Source organism: Solanum stenotomum, chromosome 1, assembly GCF_019186545.1.
Source record: "Solanum stenotomum isolate F172 chromosome 1, ASM1918654v1, whole genome shotgun sequence".
Classification (NCBI taxonomy): Eukaryota; Viridiplantae; Streptophyta; class Magnoliopsida; order Solanales; family Solanaceae; genus Solanum; species Solanum stenotomum.
Window position 1 is genome coordinate 57869443 of NC_064282.1, and position 23718 is coordinate 57893160.

General features: G+C 36.9%; 1 pseudogene; it reads right to left on the reverse strand.

The window, feature by feature from the left end:
- The window catches only part of LOC125854763 (uncharacterized), a 153476-nt pseudogene that overhangs the window by 92363 nt on the left and 37395 nt on the right, over positions 1-23718 (reverse strand).

A 23718-nucleotide genomic window follows, 5' to 3' on the forward strand; every position in this document is an offset into this window, starting at 1 on the left:
TGATAGCAACTCAATTGCTTAGTTAAATGGTTGAAACGAACCAAGAAGTGGAAAAGGACTTCATGTTGGCCGCCCTAATGGCTCAGATGGATGAATTGGCTAAAAAGATGGCAAAGATTGAAATCCAGTGTAAAAGGCAGGTTAAATACATCGCTCCTTATGAGAGAAGAAGTCTCAAGGAAAATGAGGTTAAACACCTTGAGGGAATGCTCTCAATCATTCTCCATTAGGTGACTGAGCAAGATAGAGAGCTGAAAGGAATGAAGGAAGACATTGAAGGAATGAAGCGGGTGATTTGGTCTCATTCCAGAGCTGTCCAGCTGCTCGAGAACCTCATGGGCTATGTGTCGCACGATCTCCACCCGCAACAAAACAGGGGGTTGCCTAGTAATGCCATGGCTAACCCCAAAAATGAAGTTTGAGTGCTTACTTGCGTTGTACCACGACGTTAACTAAGGCGCTCTTTGGGAGGCAACCCAAAACCATTACGAGCTTTAGTTTTATTCTAGAAATAATGATGTATTAATTTCGCAGGAGAAAATGTGGAAAATGAATAAAAAATGTGGATTTGTAATTGATAGTCCCATTCGACGACTAACCGAACTATTCGGCGACTTCGATCTAGACTGCCAACAGACTCAAGATCCAAGCTACAGTTTGTAACAATCGGCGGTGAGGGCAATCACTTGGCGTAATGCTGAATCATTCAATGGTATAAACTAATATCGCCGAATAAGCAACAACAGAACAATTTATAAAGGCCAATAGTTTCAAAAATGGAAAATGTTCATTTTCCACTTAATTTCTATTGTCAAAAAAACCGCACCTAGTAAGTAATTTTCATTATCTCTACACTCCTGGTATTTTAGTTGTCGATTAGTGCTAAAGCATGGGATTACATTGCTTCCTAGCATTTCAACACAATTCAAGCATCATAAAAGGTTGGTTTCTCCCAAATCCCGAAACTACTAAAATTTTGTTCTCTTATTAAATTAAAACTGGTTGGGTTGACATGTGCTAGGCCTCTCTCTAATAAACCCATCTTGTCTAAATGCCAAATTCGATTTGAGAATCGTGCCTAATTGATATCAATTTTTGAAATCCCTCTTTGCCTGTGCATGAAATGATTTAAGCTTTTGGTGGATGAATGTCATGGGTCTTAATTTAAATTCACTATTGCAACTGTTAATTGTATTTTAGGAATTTGCAAGGTCAAATTCGAATTGAAGGAAGGCACGTTACGTTGTTTAGCGAACTGGGTCGGGTTCGTCAAACTACTAGGCCGCTCACCTAGAGTGGCTTCGATAGCCCTTTGTTTGCATTCTCGAATCTTTATTGCACTGTAACTTTCAGCGAATGAACCATTGATCGCCTATAGTAGTCGGCGATTCGCGGATGGAACTATCTCATCGCCGACTAGTGAAAGCTATTAGGGAAAAATCGTAGGCGAGCCCGACCCAACTCGCCAAAGAGATTAGGTGATTCGCCGACAAGTTCGGCGCATCTGTCTGACACTAAAGGTCTGCATCACTGATTTACTTATTTCTAACTTACTCCTTATTGACAGAAGACATGGCCAGACCCAAAGTTATAAGAAGCAACAATCCAATTCAAAGGAAGAAAAAAGGGATAACAATCAACAAGGATGCAACTACATCTAAAAGCAAAGTTGCACAACGTTTTGACACTGGCAGGGCAGGGACAAAATCGTTGAGCTATCAAATGCAAGCTTCGATAGCGCTAGTTTTTACACCAACGACCCAACAACATATGATAGTGAGAGTATGCGTTTAGGTGAAGACGAATTGAGAGAAGTACGGAGGAATGAGTTACGATCCAAACAGATTAATGACCTATCGCGGATAAGAAATCCTTGATCCACCGTTCAAACTTCTCCAGCTTCAGAACAGGCAATGGTACTGGCACCTCCAGTACAAGGCCCCCCACTTAGACCATCGAATAGATTAAAGTCTGATGGATTAAGAATGATCATTGAAGAGAAATGGTTGTCCATAAATAGAGTGATTGATAGGTATCCCGAGATAATAGAGTGCCTGAAATATCACAAATTTCAAGTTTTCACAAAACCACGTGGCTCTTATATACCAAGCTGGGTCAGAGAGTTTTTTAGTGCATACAGTGCATTGGTACCTCAAGGGAAGAGACTAGTCGCGTCTTTCAAAGCAATTGACTACGTGGTTATCAGGAGAAGGAAAGTAGTGTGTGACAGTAAGGCTATCAACATAGCCTTGGGCATGTCCACTCAGATTGATGGTCACTATCAGCACCTGATCAGAACAAAGCAATTGGATGCGATGAAACAGTGGTTGGCCCTACTAATATCAGATGATAACACTCCAAAATGGCTAGCAGAAGGAACCCAAATTGAAAAGAAAGATCTGAACGTAGATGCAAGATACTGGTTTGGGTTTATCAGCAGTTCGGTCATGCCGTCACAGAACGAATCAATCCTTCACCTCACTAAAGCAGCTTGTCTTGGATGCGTCATAGAGAAAACAGGATAAATTTGGGAACTATCATTGCTTCTGAAATCCATATGCGTGCAAAGCAAAGTCAGACAACTCTCCCTTTTCCGGTACTAATCACTGCATTGTGCAGAAATGCCCGAATACCTCTGAATTGCAAGGAGGATGTAGAAGTGATTCCCGCAACCTCTACCAATATCCGAAAGATCGAAGCCGAATATCTCAAGGACCAAGAAGACAAGAAGCAGAAGGAAGCGATGACCACTGGATCTACACCTACAAAGGCGCTGCCGTTTAGTCCAGCTCCTGGACCTTTAGGTATATACATTGCCACTACTACTCTCACTGACGCTACATGCTTTTCTACCACTGTTTCCAGGCCTCCACTCACCCATGCTTCCTTAATCCGTATGGCACAAATGGCACTGCCTGCCGATCGCCGAGCTGCTTGTTTAGAAACATCTATTCCAGGCATGATCCAAAAGGCTCTAACTGATGTTGTGATACTCCTGTACACTACCATTGATGCCCTAGAGGCTAGAATAGCAGTGTGTGAGCACAATTTAGGTCCCACTAGTGAGATAATAGCTCTAAAAGTGGCCATTGATGAACTGCAAAAAGATGTGAACCACTTGAAGGCCACTGATGTGTCCATGGTCTTTGGAACAATCAAAATTCCAACAATACCTAAGAGGCCTCATACTAATATTGGATATGGGGATAGAGCGGAGCAGACAAAAGATCCTGAAGTAGAAGAAGAGACTGATGAAGAGATGTTCGAAGGAGCTGCAACAGACGACATAACAGAGATTGAGGAAATCATGATAGATGTTGTTGTGCATGCTTCCTTGGCCAAAGTTCTTGCCACTGGATTCAGTGGTGCCGGTTCTTCTGGAGGTTACCCCCAGCATTGAAACCCAGACATATGAGTCAATCAAGTAGCCAGGATCACCTCTTTATCTCTCTCTTTGTCTTTTCTTACTCTAGCTTTCATATTCATTGTTATTTCCATTTGAGGACAAATGCTTTTATTCGTGGTGGGGTGAGGCCCACCTTTGTCTGTTATTTGGATATTTAGGCTGTCTACTTTAATTTGTGTTTTAAATACTGCATTTTTGTGGATGCTTGAGCTTATGGCTCCTGTTGTTTTACTTGAAAAATAAGTTTGATCCTTTCAAAAAAAATTCGCCACCTCTTGTGCTGAAAGTGGTTGTTCTTTTGCAAAAACTTTAAGTCTCGATTTTGATCAATATCGATGATTTGAATAGTGCTCTCAATAGAAAAAACATGAATGCACGGCTACGACGAGGCCAAATGAAGTTACATAGATATTATGTGCACTCTTTGCATCTTGTTGTGACTAACCATTTATCAAATTGATTCTTTTGTGATGACCGCTGCACACTAGCAAACGTGTGTAGTCTTGCTTGATTGAAGTATCGATGTCTTGTGTGTTTAGCTTACTTTGAACCTTGCATGAATAAACCTAGAATTTACCCTATTAGTATGATTGATGTAGAAAGGTGTCCTCTTGAGTTGATCTTAGGCAATTTTAAAGAGTGTGAGCCAATTTGACATATACCTCTTTTTGTGACCTACCTGTGAGCGTGTGAAACTCTTTTGAGCACCTTTGAGCCTTACCTTTCTTTGGAAGAACCTTGATAAACCCTAGACCTTAGTTGATCCACTACCTATAATCCTCTTTATTTGTGGTTTAGTGAATAGACAACTTAGGACAAAAAGCCTAAGTATGAAAAGTCCCCCTTAACCCATGGATTGCATAAAAATGGAACCTCTTCAATTAAATTCAATTCAAAAATAATAATAATAATAATAATAATAATATATATATATATATATATATATATATATATGGAATAAAGTATGAAGGGAATCGAGTTTCAAGCAATCCATGGAGGAGAATAAAACCAAAAAGGGTGACTTAGAAGCACTAGAAAAAGAATTGATAAAGGAAAAGAATAGAATGCCTTGAGAATGCCACAACTCACGAGGAAAAAGTCAATGAGCCTAAATGACAACACCTTTGCACTCAGCCCCATTACAAGCCTTAGAAAGGCCTTTTTGATCTTGAGTAAGCCGAATCGAAAGTCAATTGAAAAATAAGGGCAAACCTATGGGTGAAAACATGCATTGTGTTCCTCTTTTTGAGTGTGGGCGTCATATCTGATTCTTGATCTTAAATTAACTCATATATGTGTGTGAATATGGAATCATTCTTTGTGCGAGGGCATTTAGATATTTTTGTTGAGCTTGAACTTGCACAAGTAGCAAGTATTGCGAGCATAAGAATCTTTGGTGATGGTGTGTCACAATTTGAATCTTTGAGAACACAATTTATCCTTGCATAAGTAAATTGAATCTTGTTGTGTGCATTCATGATTTAGTCTTGTGTAGCACTATTTAAGGCACCCTTTTTGAACGGCTGAACTTAAGTGTGCTTGAGGACAAGCAAAAGTTTAAGTTAGAGGTGTTGATGAGTCCACAAATTGGACTCATTTAGGACTTTATTTTAATGGAAATAGTGTCCTTGAATTCTAGTTTTATCTCAATACCTGATTAAAATGTTGAAGTTTCAGGTATTTGAAGTTTTAGTGCAAGCATGGACACTTAGGCGCAAAACGGTGCAAATAGGGCTGAAAAGAACAAAAAATGGAATATGCGGATCACCTAGTTCAACTTGGCGAGTCGCCGAAAAGACATGAACCGTCCTTTGTTCCAGTACGCGAAGCCTTGAAGGAAGTGGATCAAAAGGCAAAGAAAGGAGCAGTCGGTGAGTCGCCTATCAGTTCCGCGAAGCAGTACTGTACCGCCCAATGATCCAGAATGCGAGGATGCTAAAGGCAAGACACTGAAGTCGATGAGCTGACCAAAAGGCGGATCACCGAGTTTATCGGCGATCTCGACTAATGTTGCCGAACAATCCTCCGCAACCCAATCTGTGAAAACTATAAATACTAGTTAGAATTTTAGTCTTAGGGTGGAACAATTATTATTATTATTTTTACTTTAGAACATACTTTAGCTGATATTTTTCTCTCAAGTTTGGAGAGGGTTTTGTGGAGACTTGAAGAAATGAGTTCTTCTTCCCCAAGTTGGAAGTGGGTCTTCTCTATTCATTTTTCTTTGCTTAATTTAAGGTTTATTTGTTATACCCAGTTGATTTCATTATCATCTTAGGTATAATTTCTTATTCCTTGATGAGTGGCCAAAAACCCCCATTCTTGGGGTGTGATTTAGCAAATATGGGTTGATATTCTTGTTGGGTCTTGCTTGCTGATAGGTTAGATGTATTTTAATGGTGATTTCACCTAGTGGTTGTGGTTTAATCTAAAGGGTTTGTAGTTGCAAATGCAAAGCCACCCATGTGTTTTCGGCTTACCCGAGAGGGAGGTCGCGAAACCAAAACTACTAGACTGATGGCCTAAGGAGTGGGGCGACATAAGGTTCAACCCGAGAGGATGAGCCCTAGTCCCATATCCTAACACTCAACTCGAGAGAGTGAGTGGGGTAAGGCTTTGGCTGGTCTTCATGCGGCAAATGGGTGTCTGAGAAGAACGCATTTGAAGCGAGGTAAGTTTCCCGAGAGTGAACTTATTTCTATTTAAAGCTTAGTCTAGTCACTATTATTTTGCAAATATCTTATTGAAAGCATGTACCCAACAATTTATCTCAACTTATATTGCGGTCACAACCCAAGAACCTTTCCCCATACTTGATTTTCTGGTTTTTTTTGTTGTTTCAGTACTTGTTACAAAACCCCCTTTGATAGTTGACACTTTTGTGTCACCCCCTTTAATTTACAATGTCTTTTATCACAAATGTCTTTAACTACGACTAGTTAGAATGTAAATTCCATTTTTGTATCAATTCTCAAAACCCCTCCCTTGGGACACGACCCCAACCCTTGGTTGGGTTACTATATTATCAACGATCGTAGACACTCATACCGTAAGATAGTGTCGTTGGTCACGATAAGCATTAATACATCACACAATCATAGAATCACAACCATCACCTACCTCGAAACAAGCTTGAAACCCTAAGAATTTTGGTCATTCCCTTTCCAAATTCGTTCCGCTTGTTCTTGGTCTACAAACAATCAATATAATACGGGAATCAATAAATAATCACTAATTACCCAAATTTCTAACAATTTTATGAATCCTAGATCATACCCATGATCGCAAGTATCCAAAATATGGGTGTTTCCACTATATATTTTAGATCAAAACCCTCCCCCATCAATAATTACCCATTAGATTACGTTCTACGGATCAAAAAATGGATTCAGGGAGTTAAAATCTTACCTTTAGCCTCAAGAATGGGGGAAAACTGTCAAGAATCTCCTGGGGTTTGTTCCTTAGCTCTAAAAATCGAAAAGTGCAGAATAATGTCATTTTGGTGTTTATTTACGACTTTAAGTCGTGTCTGGCACGCTACAGCGGCCCTCACCCATCTACAGTGGCCCAGCCAGAGCGACCAAAACCACCGCCACATCGGCTTGCACAAAACAGTGAGCTATTTTAATAATTCCAAGACACCCATTTCAGAACACACCTTTAACCAATGACGCTCAGAAAATACCGTTCACGCTAAGCTCGATTCCGGGAGTTCTACTCATCCGAATTCAATTCCGTAAAGTTGTACAGATTCCTAAACAACTTATCTAACCACTCATGAAATCAAAATTATAAATAAGTCAACCGATTGTTACGAGATTTCCCTAGACCTCACTAACTCCCAAATTCTTCCAAATTTGGACTAGGCTAGGAAATCTCAAGTTACTGCGAAAAAGTTTTTTGTCCCCAATTCTTTCTCCATTAGTTGTTCTCTAACGATGGAATCAGGTCATTACAATAGATACTAATTTACCCATCACCTGTCCCCGAGTGATCAACTAGGAAAGACTGGATCTAAATCATCGAATTACTGGAGCTACTTGTCCCACATACTTTTTATGTCGACTCTGGGCTGCTAGAAGCTTAGATTAGATACTTCTCACCTTACCCTTAACATCTTTCACCAAATCAACTCTCAAAGGTTTCACATCTTCAACCTCAAACCAACCAATTGAACACCTACACATCCTCCCATACAATGCCTCAATGAAGTGATCTCAATACTCGAGCGATAAATATTGTTGTATGTAAACATAACTACAATGAAATTTATTCCCTATAACCACCAAAGTTGATCGTACACATGTCTGGAACATGTTATCAAAGACATTGACACAAACATCAGGACAAATCCTTTCTCACATAAACATGATAAAATCTTAAATCAAAACTCGACAAATTAGAGGTGAACCTGAACCAATCAACACACAATCATAATACCCAAACAATCATAGTTCTTATCAATATCTCCATCTCACAACCCAATTTCCCATGAGTTTAAGTTATAAATTTTTTATCTTTAGACATCAAATATTCATCGAGGGATACGCCCAAGCATACAAACCCTCCAACAACACTATCGAAATGCTAGAATTGGTAATTGTAGATTACCTCTTAAGTACAGTAGAATTGGATTCAATGAGCCCCACATTCAACCACACATAATCAATACATGACATCAATGACAAGATGAAATATTAAGATTGTCGGACAACCACAAATACGAATGGTAACTCTCCTATAAATTCTCATAAGCAAGGTGGTGCATGTAGAACCACTAAAATACTTTAACAACTCCAAGACAACACCAATTATGTCATTCGAAATAACCAAATCTTCCCAATCTTTCCACTCAACCAAGAGAACATCGCAGGATTTGGTACCCCTAATCCACCACTAGGGATCCACCCACAAAAGTGAAAACACACTAGAGCATATCTAGTGAATCATACTCACAACACTAACAACCATCATAAACACTCCAACCTTTTACCTTATTATAAACCAACACTTTTAAAAATGAAACCTTTCTTAGGTACTTAAAAATCAATAGTAGTAAACTTACGACTCACCCCATGTGTAAGTCCTTTCAAATGCTCAATACCGGATACAATTGATCATTTCTCACCTAGTCAATTCATACCTTGACAAAATACATCACCACGAATGTAGACTCACAATGAAAAATTTGAATTGTAATTTCCACCATACCTTTTTCTATCAACATTAGCTTATAACTTGAAGATTTTTATGAATTCATGGATCTCCATTTATCATTGATCTCATCTCCATCGATCTTACCATATATTTCACTAAAATTTCAATCATACTCATTACTAGACTCAAAAACAAAACCAAACACTTGTCATCACACTCAAGGTAATGTCAAGCACACTCTTTTCACAAGTCTTTTTCGATAGTTTTTAACCAGTCCGACAGATTTGAGACACTATTAACATAGCCACAACAAAACAAATGAAATCACGCGTCTCTGAACCCAATTATCTACTCCTCTAAAGTAAATCTTTAGCCTTAAGAATAAAAAAAAATATTCTTGCTCTCGCCTTTCTCTAAAGGTTGTACTACATTCTACTATATTTTCCTTCATTATAACTCTAGCTCTTTAACATTCTATTCGAGTGGTGTCCTCCCATCTCTTATAATTTTCCATACAACCACGATACTCACCAAATATTAGAAAACCACAACCTTAGATACTCCCAAGTCGTAATTACTATACACAAATTTTCTTAACCAATAACTTTATTATATAGTTGCATCCCGTCTCAATCCATCACGAACTCTTATTACCATTACGCTCAGTCAGCCTTGACTATCACTACAAAGCCAACCTTTCATCCAGACGACACCTCAAACTCAGGCATACACATCAAATTCAAAGGACTAACCCATTTTATACGCATTTTCTCACTAAAATACTTCAACTTTCTTCACCCAAGCATACCCAATGAGATTTTCTTTATCCATAAGCTTGTCATTCCGGTATCGATCCACTCCTTTATGGCTTCAGATAAAATCACCAGTCCTCATACTAACCTCCTTCTTCTTAACAAACAAGATAGGAGCACCCCACAGGAAAATACTAGGACGGATGAAACCTTTATCAGGAAGCCCTTGGATTCGATGCTTAAGCTCTCTTAATTCTGCTGGAGCCATATAATACGGAGGGATGGAAATGGGGCGATTGTCAGTTTCCAAGTCAATGTAGAAATTTATATCTCTATCTGGAGGCATACCAGGGAAATCTGTCAGAAACACCTCATTAGACTCAGACACCACAGGAACAGACTCAATAGAGGGAGACTCAACCTCAACATCCCAAACATGAGCCAAATAAGCCAAACAACCCTGCCCTACCAGTTTCCTAGACCAAATGGAGGATATGATATTATCTAGCTTAGGCTTGTACACCCCTTCCCACTCTAATCTTTCCCAATGGGGATCTCTAGAGTTAACGACTTAGTATTACAAGTAAGCCCGGTATAATAGGGGGACAACCAAGTCATGCCTAAGATTATATCAAGTCAGTCGTATCCAGCATAGCCAAATCAACCCAAGTCTGAAAATCCCTAAACACAACAAGACAAACACGATATACAAGGGTGACTATGGCTGACTCTTCAACTGGGGTAGAAACATGGATGTGGGTATCAAGTATATCATCAACTAAATCAAATTCCAAGGCAATTGAAATAACACGTAAGGATAAGTAGAACCCAGATCACCCAAAACAATTGCCATCCGGGCACAAACAAAAGTAGCACTAGTGACCACTGGATCACACACCTCAAATTCGATCTAGCATGAAAAAGCATATAACTGAGCCTTGTCGTCTTAACGGGCAACCTCATCGCCTGGTTTTACTACTCTTCTACCTGCATTACCATTTCCCCAGCCTCCACGACCTCGCTGATTTCCTCTTTATATGCCTAGGTTCTCCACAATTTTAACACACCTTATAACTTATATTCGGTTGTTGAACACTAAATTAGATCGCGGGGGTTAGTTTGGGTATGATTCAGGGTCCATAATTGTGACTAGGGGAAAATAGGGGAGACAGGGCTGAGATTCTGTCCGCCCTGTCCTGCTATGGTGGGAGAAATTCCGCATTGGCGGTCTCGCGTTGGTGAGACTATCGCACCGCAGCGGCTCCGACCAAAACAGAACCCCTGCCAAGAATTTATGGGGTTCCTCTCTCTTCTATATTTCCCCTAGATTTTCCGGCTATAACTAGGCATTTAAGAAAATTCCTTTAGCTAGGACAATCATTGTCTACTTCCCGATAAACCCACCGAAGTACGCACTTTAGAAACCTTTTACATCATTTCAACACTACCACACACATATCCCCAGGATACACCCAGACTCTCACACGATTATCAGTTGGTCGCAACGTACGTCCAGATTTCTCGCTTACGAACAACATCGTAATTTATCTAGACCCTTGCACCTAATCTTATGATGACTTTCTTTTCAAAACAAGTTTCACAACACTCAAGAAGTTACAACTTCCAGATAAGTCCAAATTATTTAATTAGTTCATTCCATAGACGACCATTACTGGTCATCTATGCCTTATACAACCCCTAAGGCCAGATTCCAATTGGAACCATCGTAGTTCCAATTAACTTGTTTGTGTCCCTTCAGTCAGGACTAAGGAATCTAGTTCACTTCGGTGAGATATCAATTGGAATCGGGAGATACCAATTGGACTCAACTCATACCACCAGTGACAATAGCAGCTAGCGAACCCCACAAAACTGCTAATTTCAATCATAGAACTTGGTCAAACCTAATTCATAACCGCCTCAACCTTTAATTGATGCTAACCAGACCTTAAATCAATGTTAGAGAAAACTGATGCACCTTGTAATTGGTCAAAAAGGTCATCTATTTGAGGCAATGGATACTTGTTATGAATGGTGGCCCTATTCAACTGTCGGTATTCTATACACATCCTCTCTTGCCAGTGATGGTGTTACCGGTGTTGTTTCTCTAGATTGGACCATAGAGTGACGGAGGAAAGATACCAATTTGTATCACCCATATACCAATTGGATTCAAGTCATAGCACGAAAGAGTAGAAATAAGTGAGTTTTTCCTAAAGTCCTATAGCCTCTCGAAGAAAAGTACGGACGTCATCGTACCATTCTGGAAGACTCTACTAGATTCATTTTGGTACAATGAGATCAACGAACCAAGAGCTCTGATACCATCTTTGTCACGACCCAGACCATCATGATTGGCATCCATACTAAAACCTCCGGTGGAGAACCATTACTACAACCCAAACTAACAAACCTTATAAAAACTAAGGCATTTAAAGATACGGAAGCATGTTTAAAGGACTATAAAAGTGGAGTCCCCATAAACTCCAAGGTTTTTAACAAACAACTAATCAAACTAATGCGGAAATTCAACCCCTAGAACCTGAAAGTCAATGTACCAAAACTCTACCAATGACAAGTCTAAGAACAAGAGGTACAACCCCGAAACTAAACAAACACCTTAAACAAATAGTCTGAGTCTGAAAAGAGTGGAACTAAACAAGAAAGATCCATGGCAGCCTGAATGAACTGGCTCACCCTTGAATCCGGTCACGCTTAATAGTCACCTAATTGAGGTCTATCAATAGCCACCTGAAGATGCCCTGTACTCAACAAAGAAAGAGCAAGTGTAGTATCAGTACACAACCACAATGTACTGGTAAGATCACACGGCTATCCCAATAAGTGTAACATACATTAGTCAATATAACAATATAATCACATGCACATATCGAACATATATAATATAATCAACATATATGAACAACGAACCACTCCACGTTCTCACATATTACAGTTATATCAATTTAGAGCAACATATCGTCTTCCAATATCAATCATCATTAGATATGAACGAACTCATCACAAGTAGATACACAACACAATTTAATGGTCCTCTCATGAAACCCACACCCAAATAGTTAGCATACCAGAACGTGGTACCCTATCTAATGATTATGTCAGAACGTTGCAACCGATCCCATAATTATGTCGGAACATGGCAACCGATCCAAGTTATTTATGCCGGAACGTGGTACCCAATCCAAGTTAGTTATGCCGGAACGTGGTAACCGATCCATTGAACACACCACAATCACAATCACAAGTATATCCTTAAGATCATACATTTAAGTCATGATTTCATGGTAACCATCATCCATCTATCTCATTTACAATAAGTTTGATCAATAATGCAACATTCATATAAATACATGTATCATAATGAAGCAAGAACAAACATAAATCACACAATCATAGAATCAAAATCATCACCTACCTCGAAATAAGCATTGAAACACTAAGAATCTTGATCCTTCCCCTTCCGGATTCGTTCCGCTTGTTCTTGGTCTACAAACAATCAATATAATACGTAAATCAATAAACAATCACTAATTACCCGAATTGCTAACAATTCTATGAACCCTAGATAATACCCATGATCCCAAGTTTCCAAAATAGGGTTGTTTCCACCATAGATTCTAGATCAAAACCCTCCCCCATCGATCATTACCCATTAGATTACGTTCTACGGATCAAAAAATGGATTCGAGGAGTTAAAATCTGACCTTTAGCCTCAATAATGGTGGAAAACTGTCAAGAATGGGTTTGTTCCTTAGATCTAAAAATTGAAAAATGCAGAATAATGTCATTTTGGGGTTTATTTACGACTTTAAGTCGCGTCTGGCCCACCACTGTAGCCCTTACCCCACTACAGCGGCCCCGCCAGAGCGACCAAAACCACAGCCACAACCGCTTGCACGAAACAATGAACTATTTTAATAAATCCAAGGTCTCAATTTGACAACACTCCTTTAACCAACGATGCTCAGAAAATATCGTTCACGCTAAGATCGATTTCGGGAGTTCTACTCACCCAAATTCAATTCCATAAAGTCGTACAGATTCCTTAACGACTTATCTAACCACTCATGAAATCAAAATCATAAATGAGTCAACCAATTGTTACTAGATTTCCTTAAACCTCACTGACTCCGAATTCATCCAAATTTGGACTAGGCTAGGAAATCTCTAGTTACTACGAAAAGGTTTTTTGGCCCTAATTCTATCCCCCATTGGCTTTTCTCTAACGACGGAATCAGGTCGTTAAACTTAGGCATATAATATCTTCATAGCTGGTGTGAAATCATACATATACATGACATACAAAATTTAAAATGATTTTAATAAATAAGATTTTTTGATGTCATAGTTTAAAGTTGGCTTTATTTCAGGCTTTATACTGTTTTCTCAGTTACATCTCTACTTTATTCTCCCTCATATCATTGGGAGCTGATACTTTGTTCATAACCTAGCCTAACCCCAAGGAATGATAAGTTAGACCTTCGTACTCTTAAATGTGTTTTTCTTGGTTACTCTCGAGTTCAAAAAGGGTATTGTTTCTATTTACCATATCTTCGTCGATACCTTATGTAGGCCAATGTCACATTCTTTATATCACAACCTTACTATACATCTTCTAATCATCCTGATGTCTCTGAGATCTTACTCCTACCTCTCAGTTCTTACCTGTACCGACTTTTAAGGGACCTACAGTTACTTCTACCTCTCTACTTGTAGTGCCATCACTCCTGACTTATCTCATCATCCGCATCTAGCACTATTCTCCGTGAATTATGACATGCGTCAAACAATGTTGCTACTACAGACTTGCCTCCTCCTAGCCAACCGATTGCATTTCTAAAAGGTATACAATCCACTTGAAATACTAACTCATATTATGCTTACTTGAGTTATCATCATTTATCATCACCCCACTATGCCTTTGTATCATTTGTCCTCTATTTTTATCCATAAGACTATGGGCGAAATACTTTCTCATTTTGAACGGAGGTAGACTATGATTGATGCCATGTCTGCTTTACGTACGTGTGGTACTTGAGAGCTAGTCCCATTTCCTGTAGGTAAATCTACTATTGGTTGTCATTGAATTTATGCGCTCAAAAATGGTTTAGATAGCTAGGTTTATAAGGTTCACCTTATTGCCAAATGGTATAATCGTTGTAATATCCCATTTTAACTCGGGGTCCAAACGGTGTACAACATATTGTGATTCTTAATGCTATTTTAAAGAGTCGCCACCTAATCATGTAAAGGTAAATTATGATACCTATTTTACTAAAGTTATTCTATATTAACTCTACATTAAGGTCTACTTAACCTTATACGATTCTAGGTAAGGGTTCTAATTTATCTTAAAGGGAAGGGGTAAGACATCCTTTAAGATCCGTTAAAAAAAAGTTAACCGGCCAAACATAGGTTAATTAATTAAACTAAAATATAATGCTAAAGAATTTGCAAAAAACCATGAGTGGAAAACATTTTAACATATGAAAAACTCTTTTATATTTGGAAAGAATTGACTTGCATTTTTCTTTTTTGAAAACGATAGATAATCACTTGTTTAAAACCACAATTGTTTGTACAACATTTGGAACGAAAATTGCATACTAAAAGAAAGGTTTCAGTATACGAAGTTAATGTGCATGTCTTAAAATTTGTTTGCACCTTGACAAACATTCTACATTTGAAAATTGATTGAAATAGAATAACAAAAACTTGAAAAGAAGAAAATAAAAAAGTCATTTGCTTAAAATAATTTTATTAGTCTCTAAAGTCATGGCTATAAAAACACAGTACAAAATCTAAATTATGACCCCAAAAACGCTTCTTTAAAAAGAATTCAAATTGAGCTTAAATAAATGCTAGATTTCTTACAAAAAGGAAAAGTTCACATATGATAGATAGTTTATCGATAATTAGGGGTGTTCACGGTTTGGATAAAAACCAATCCAAACCGAAAAACTGAACCAAATTGATTTTTATTTGGGTTAGGTGTGGTTTGGTTTTAGATTTTTAAAAACCGATAGCATATGGGTTGGTTATGGTTTTGTTCGAAAAAAACTGAAGAAATAACCGAACCGAACTGACAATTTATATACATATATTTTATTATTTTACATACATAATATATTATTTTTATAAACAATTTTAAAGATTTGATATGTTTTTCATCAAATATTATTTATAATTTACTTATGAAAGAAAAAATGTGTAAGGTGAGAATATTTATCTTATTGGTTTTATGTATATGAGTGTGTCTGACAATTCTTTATAAAATTGAAAATATCACTCTCTTTCTACTAGGACAAAATAATGAATTTTGAAGCTTTATTCATAGTAAATTCAATCATTGAAAGTTCTGTAGTGTCAGTCATTTTAACTGTTTTGGTTTTAAATGGATTGTTGTCACTTTTTTCACATTTTGAATGAATTGTGTCTTCTATTTTTGTCTATGGTTAATAACAGAATAACTAAATCAAACTGAACCGAACAGATAACAACCAAACCGATAAATATGTACTATATTTGGTTTCGTTTGGTTTGGTTTTTATAATTTTAAAACTGATTAAATTGGTTTGGTTTTTATTTTGACCAATCACCAATCCAACCGACCCGTGAACACCCCCATCGACAATTACGTTGTGGCTAACTAAGTAATTAGATTTAAACGTGATCATTTTTCCTATGTCGATTATCCCGAATGAAAAGAAAAACTAAAAACACATTTAAATCACATAAGTAAGTTCATCATGTTAAGAAACATCAATAAAAACAAATAAACGCTAAAGATATAAATAGACATACGCAACTCCAAGTGAGTTCCACTAGTTTTGCTTACTATTCCAGATAGTCAAAGATATAGACTCCATATGCGGGTATAATGGTAGCGAGTCCATGAGACTGCATTTTGGTGAGAGTCCTCAATTCGGAGTCCATTTTTGCTCCAAAGTTAATGCAAGTAAAGACAGCGTAAAGAGATTAGTAAGACAATTCAACCTTAATAGATATTGAATAAGTCAAGAATAGAGCCAAATAAAGTCACGCCACAAAATACATTCCGGGATACAAATTAAAATGCAAGCATCAGATAAGATACATGATTTAAATTAAATACCAAGGCAGTTATAGAGAATCCCAAAAAAACTTCCGAAACTCGAATGCAAAATGTTTGTATTTATAGGAATGAATTTGGGTTCTTGGCTCAAGTTTTAGCGGGATTTCAAGAATCAAATTAGTCGTTTTGAATTCAAAATTCATCTCTAAACTTACTCTGTCCAAATCGCAGAAGTCTCTTGGCATCTTATGTTGGCCAAATCTGCCACAGAGAGGGAGAAAGGAGAAGAGCTAAAGAAGTGTTCAAGGTATGCACGAAAATAGGACTGGTGAATCTGTCAATGGCTAAAGATAATTGGAGTTTTCCATGTAAAAATAGAAAAGATCAGAAAAACGAAGGGTTTCTATCTTAACTTGGGCAGATTTGGATTTGGGCTGCACATACAGATTTGGGCCGAAGTTGGGCCTATTTGCCTTTCTTCTTTTAAATTATGTTGGGCTTCTTACTTAATACTCCCTCTGTCCCAATTTATGTGGAACTTTTCATTTTTCGAAAGTCAAACAGTTTAAGTTTAATTTGACCGACAATTTGTGCATGGAATCTTCGAATTTTTTGAAATGAAATTTATATAGTTATAAACTATGTAAAAAGTACTATAAGTCACAATAATTGATAATTCAAAATGTTTAAAAGATCTATGAAAACATTACAGTCAAAGATAGACTTGTTTGAATCTTGAAATCCGAAAAGTGTCACATAAAATGGGACGGAGAGAGTAACTGACACAATATATGTTAAAAAATGACAACTAATAATTTACATAATAAAAATATCAGTATTACAAATTTATGCTAATATAAAATATACAAATATAAAAGAAGGATTTATAATTGGTTTAATAAGTACGAAACTTGAAATAAAGTGACAACAAATAGTTTTCTTAAGAAAAGAAGGTGTAAAAAGTGATAATAGTAATTTCAATAATAAAACATATAATTTTAGTAGATGAATAGTTGTAGTAGTAAAATAGTTGTGAAAAAAGAATATTTGATACGTTATTAATTTAAAAGCTTAAAAACAATAAATTAGAATGAAGGATGGTCAAAATTCTGTGTTAACAGCTTATCCCTCTTTAACCAGAGACGATGTAAGAATTTTTGGGAAAAAAAGTTGACGTAGTAGCCAATTTTGTCCCGACCAACAAATACGACCTTGGGAGTGTATGAGAAAACATGAGCATTGGATAACTGATGAGGTAGAGAATTTTGTAAACAAGGTAGTCGGGAGCTAACAAAAATTGCTCCAATATTGAATTATGATGTTATTTGATATTGTGATCAAGCAGGGTATTCGAGATTGGAGTCGAGCAGAGTTCAAGGTAGACCTTTGACCTTTGTTGGAAAACTAAACTTTCACAACAAATTGCCCAGTTCACTGCTTAGATAAAGCTCCACGTTGCATTGTGTCTCTTGTTGCTGCATGTAGATTGTGCTTTCTGCCAAATCTTGATAAAATTGTTAGGAAATAATATAAAGCTAGAAATATAAATAAATATCTTATGATAAATATCATACAAGAGTTTATATCTATTAAAACACTGAGCAATGGATACTTCGTCGTTAATTTCCTCACTATATTGTAATTAATTATATCGCCATCCTTTTGCTGCTAATTTTGTAGCTAAATTTATGGGGCATAAAATTGGTGCCAAATTTTTGCAACGAATTGTTATTTCGTCGCTAGGCCATCAATATATATGGGGTTAATTTAATTTTTGTTTTTATAGCGACGTAATTATAAATCTGTTGCTAATCCATCGTTATATAGCGACGAAAATATGTTTGTTGCTAAAATCCGTCACTAAACACTGATTTTTTTGTAGTGATATATTTACAGAAAAATATTGATAAATTCTACAGGTTCTTCCATACACATAAATCTGTCATTAGACGTGTAACAGATTAACTGACTAGCTCCAAGGTTACTCATTAAAGTAGTGACTAACTTGGACAAGTTCTGAATATCCCATATTTTGCACATTTTATCCTGGTTCAAATTGCAAACGTTAGGCCATCGTCGGGATGTCACGTTGATGCAAATGAGATGAAGTTGGAATGTAATATATCGTATCAACAAAGAGATGAACTTTATTACATGAAGATGAATATGAAATGGAAGAACTAGATTATTTTGTTGATGAGTTCCAAGGGGTAGACTTGGGAGGCTTTGATTCGGTTGTAGATGAGTTGCAAGGCATAGACTTGGATGCATATGATATGGATGTAGATGAGCTCTTAGAGGTAGGCTTAGGTGGCTTTGATTCAGATGTAGATGAGTATGATTACATGAATAAAAGAATGTAAGATATCTTGGCTATAGAGGTAAGGAAGGACAAAGATATTAAAGGGATCCCCTAGAAAGGGTTCCCATAACTAGGGAGACAACTAGGCAAAGAAGACTACAATGCTATCAAAACTATGAAAATATTCCTCACACTGGTTAGACATCAGAAAAGGAGTTCAAAACCACAAAGAAAGGTAATTTAAACTATGATTTCAGATAGAATGGAATATTTATAACATCAACGTTCTCTCATACCCAGCTGAGGAATTTGGTTTGGACACCTTTTAACCATGATGTGTACATGATGTCTAATTTTTCAGTCATCTGTTACACTAACGTCCTCTCACACCCAATTGAGGAAGTTGGTTTGGGCACCTTCGAAGCATGATGTGTACTTGATGTCTCATTTCTCTGAAATTCATTGGTCAACATTGACTTGGTGAAAATTGATATTCTCAATTTATCAAGGCATGTAGCACCACTCTAGAAAAATATTGAAATCCTTTTAGAGGGATTTACAGAGACCCTAGTAAGCACTCTTGCTGTGAAAGATAAGTTGCTTTTTACTAGCGGATTGAAAGGAGAACTTATTCTCAATTATTTAGATAAGCTTGGAGTTTTCTTTTGTTCTCATCGACCTAAGTCAAGGATGTCATTACCACTGCTATTGAGATTAAAAAATATGCCAGAGGTGCACTTCATTTTATAGCTTTAAATAATGATTCTAGAGTTAGAAATTTTGATTTCGACAAATTTTAATTGTCTAACCATTTCAATTTTCCCAAGCCAGTGAATCATAGATCACTCAGCCTTGATGACAATCTCTAACTCCAGGATGGCATCACTGACTAGGGAAATTGGAAATGATTAGATAGTTGAGATTTCTCCAAATCGAAAACTCTTAACTCTAGAATCATTATTTGATGTTATAAAATAGAGTGCACCACTAATAGTGTTGTTAATCTTAATAGTAGTGGAAATGGCATAATCGTTATACGTTGGTCAAGAACAGAAGCAATCTCCAAGATTATCTAAGTGCTTGACGATTAGTTCTTCTTGCAATATACCAACAACAAGCAACTTATCTTTCATAACAAGAAAAATTACGCGGGTCTCCGTAAATCCCTCTTAAAGGCTTTCATGGTGTTTCTCGAGTGGCGCTACCTGCCTTGATAAATGGACAATTACTATTTTTGTGCAGGTTCATGATTACTAGTGAATAATAGAAAAATGAGACATCAGAAGATGCCTCGACAAAATTCCTCAGTTGGGGGGTGAGGAAATGTTGATATAAAGGATCTTGTATTCCATATGAAATCATAGTACAAATAATCACGCTACCCTAGAAAGTCGCCGAAAATTGATGCACATTGCTCTGTCTGGCTGAGTTTTCTTCCCCTGAATATGGGGTTCATGCATATATCATTGGATCTACTTTTATTAATATAACCATTGGCCAACTAGGTGGCATATTTGTCATAGTCGCCTGACAGCAACGATAGCTATTTGATTCTCTACTCTGATTGTAAAAGGTCCATTACAATTCGAGAATTATTATTGAATTGCGTATCCACATTATTGAGATCATAGCTATATATACTACATTAGATTCCTTTCTCGACTAGGACACTACAATACTATTGGAAAGAATCAACTAGTGTTTTTGTCTCCGATGAGTTTTGACCCTAAAACGTAGGATTCTCAACCACTTCATTGACCACTCGTCTACACCTAGGATATCAAATAGGATTTTATATACTAATCCTTTTCCAAGTAGGTGGCCTATGTTATAAAGGAGACCACACTCAGTTTTATCGTTCAAATGACGGAGATAGTCTACATTACAAATAGCACGATAAAAAAATATGAACCTCAATATAATCCACTTTTACCCTCAAAGTGCTCATATTATTGTATCAAGATATGAATAGTTGTGTCATTGCCCAAACTCAAGGAGGCTACTAAATATGTGATTCCATACGCCAATGATAAGGGACTCTCTATCAGGACTAAAAGACATTCATGATATCTCACCAGAGAAATCATTTTCTTACTCCACCCATATCCACATTTTACAAAAAAAATGTAAAAAAATTCTACAAGCTCAGCCATACTCATAAATATGTCATCACATGCCTAGAAGATTGACCGAAAGCTTTAAGGTTACCCTTCGAAGTAGAGATTAACTTAGACATGTTTTATTCTGGTTCTCATTTGCAGACGTTAGTTTATCATGATGTCACGATAATGCAAATGAGTAGTCCACATGTCTTCATAAAGGAGAAACAACCTTTCTATTCCTGGAGTTAATAAAAAAAACCTATCCGATCAACATGCAAAAAACAAACACCCTAAATTTCCATCTCAAGATCATTTAGTTGGAGTGTAACATGTACCATCAACAAGGAGATGATGTCGATTAGATAGCAAATTAATATGAAATGAAATGAAAGAACTAGATGAATTAATTGATTAGTTCTAACGCGTAAACTTGGGTGGCTTTGATTCAGATGTAGATGAGTCACAAGGTATAGACTTGGATGACTTTGATTTGGATATAGATAAGTTTATATGCATAGACTTAGGTGACTTTGATTAAGATGTACATGAGTATGACTACATGAATAAAAGAATGCAAGATATTTTGGTTGTTGAGGTAGGGAATGACAAAGGTATTCAAGGGATCTCCAAGGAAAGGGTTACCATAACCAGGGAGACAACTAGGCAAACAAGACTACAACACTATAAAAAATATGAAAATATTCCTCAATCTGGTGAGATATGAGAAAAGGATTGCAAAACCATAAACAAAGAAGATTTATACTATGATTTTAGATCGAATGCAAGATCTATTACATCAACGTTCTCTTACCCTAGCTGAGAAATTTGGTTTGGGCGCCTTCTAAGCATGATGTATACCTGATGTCTCATTTTTCTATCATTGATTGGTCATCATTGACATGTGCAAAAATTGAAATTCTCAATTTATCACGGGATGTAGCGCCATTGGAGAATCATCCTGAAAGCTTTTTAGAGGGATTTAAGGAGACATGAGTAAGAACTCTTGCTATGAAAGATAAGTTGTTTGTTACTAGTGGATTGCATTGACAACTTATCATCAAGTATTTAGATAAGACTTGAGTTTTCTTTAATTCATGACAACCTATGTCGATGATGCCATTACCACTTCTATTGAGATTAATAACTCTGCCAGTGGTGCACTTCATTTAATAGCTTCAAATTATGATTCTAGAGTTAGAGACTTTGATTTCAAGAAATTTCAACTGTCTAACCATTTCATTTTCCCTAGCTGGTGAATCATACGTCACTCAGCCTTGATGGCAATCTCTAACTCTAGGATGGCATCACTGGCTAGGGGAACTAGAAATATTTAGACAATTCAAATTTCTCCAAATCAAAATCTCTAACTATAGAATTATTATTTGAAGCTATAAAATGAAGTGAACCACTAACAATGTTAGTTGTCTTAATAGAAGTGAATATGGCCTCATCGTCATATGTCAAGCGAAAACAAAAGCAGACTCTAGGATTATCTATGTACTTGATGATTAGTTCTCTTTGTAATCCACTAGAAACTTACTTTTCACAGTTACAGAGCTTACTCGGGTCTCTGTAAATCCCTCTAAAATGCTTTCAAGATGTTTCTCGACTAACGCTACATGACCTGATAAATTGACAATTTTAGTTTTTGCAATGGTCAATGATGACCAATGAATGATATAAAAATGTGATATTAGGTACACATCATGCTTAGAATATCCCATACCTAAATTCCTCAGTTGGGGAAGAAAGAATGTTGATGTAATGGATCTTGCACTCCATCTGAAATCATAGTATAAACCATCTTTCTTTGTGGTTTTTCACTTCTTTTCTGATGTCTCACTAGATTGAGGAATATTTTCATAGTTCTGATAGTGTTCTAGTCTTATTTTCCTACTCGTCTCCCTGGTTATGGTAACCCTTTCCTATGGGATCCCTTGAATATTTTTTCCCTTCCTTACCTCGACAGCCGAAATATCTTATGTAAAGATATGACACCTAAGCTTAACTCATCCCCAAAACTAAGTCATGAGAGGTGGATTGTCCAAGTCCATATAAGGAGACAAATTTTCCATCCCTCTACCGATGTGGGACTTCTTAACACTCCCACCGTGCCCAGACCTCAACTGGAGCGTGAACATTTCTAAATGAGGGCCCAACATCAGAGAACAACAAATTGGGATAGATTTGGCTTTGATACCATGTAAAGATATGACACTTGGGCCTAACTTAACCCCAAAAGCTTGCTCATGAGGGGAGGTTTGTCCAAGCCCATATAAAGAGACCAATTTTTCATCCCTCTACTGATGTGGGACTTCTTAACATCTTGGATTCTTTTATTCATGTATTCATACTCATCTACATCCTAATCAAAGCCACCTAAGTCTACGTACCCTTTGGAAATCATCTATATCCAAATTAAAGTCATTCAAAGTCAATGCCTTGCAACTCACCCAAGTCCACGCCCTAGAACGCATCAATAAACGCATCAATAAAATCATCTAGTTCTTCTATTTCGTATTCATCTACTATGTAATCATCATCATCTACTTATTGATGGCACATGTTACACTGCAATTAATTATCTTAGTGCAAAAATTTAGGGTGCCTATTTTTCGCATGTTGATCACGATAGGTTTTTTGGTTGACTCCGAAATCGGAGAAGTTATTTATACTTCGTGTGGACATGTGGACTACTCATTTGAATCAGCGTGGCATCCTGATGGCCTTACATTTGCAAGTGGGAACCATTATAAATGTGTAGAATATAGGATATTCGAAAACTTATCCAAGTCAGTCACTACTTTGAAGGGTAACCTTGGAGCTATTTAGTCAATCTGCTACATGTCTGATGACTGATTTATGTGTGAGGTAGAGCTAGTAGAATTTGTCAACATTTTTTAATGGTAAAATGTGGAAATCAT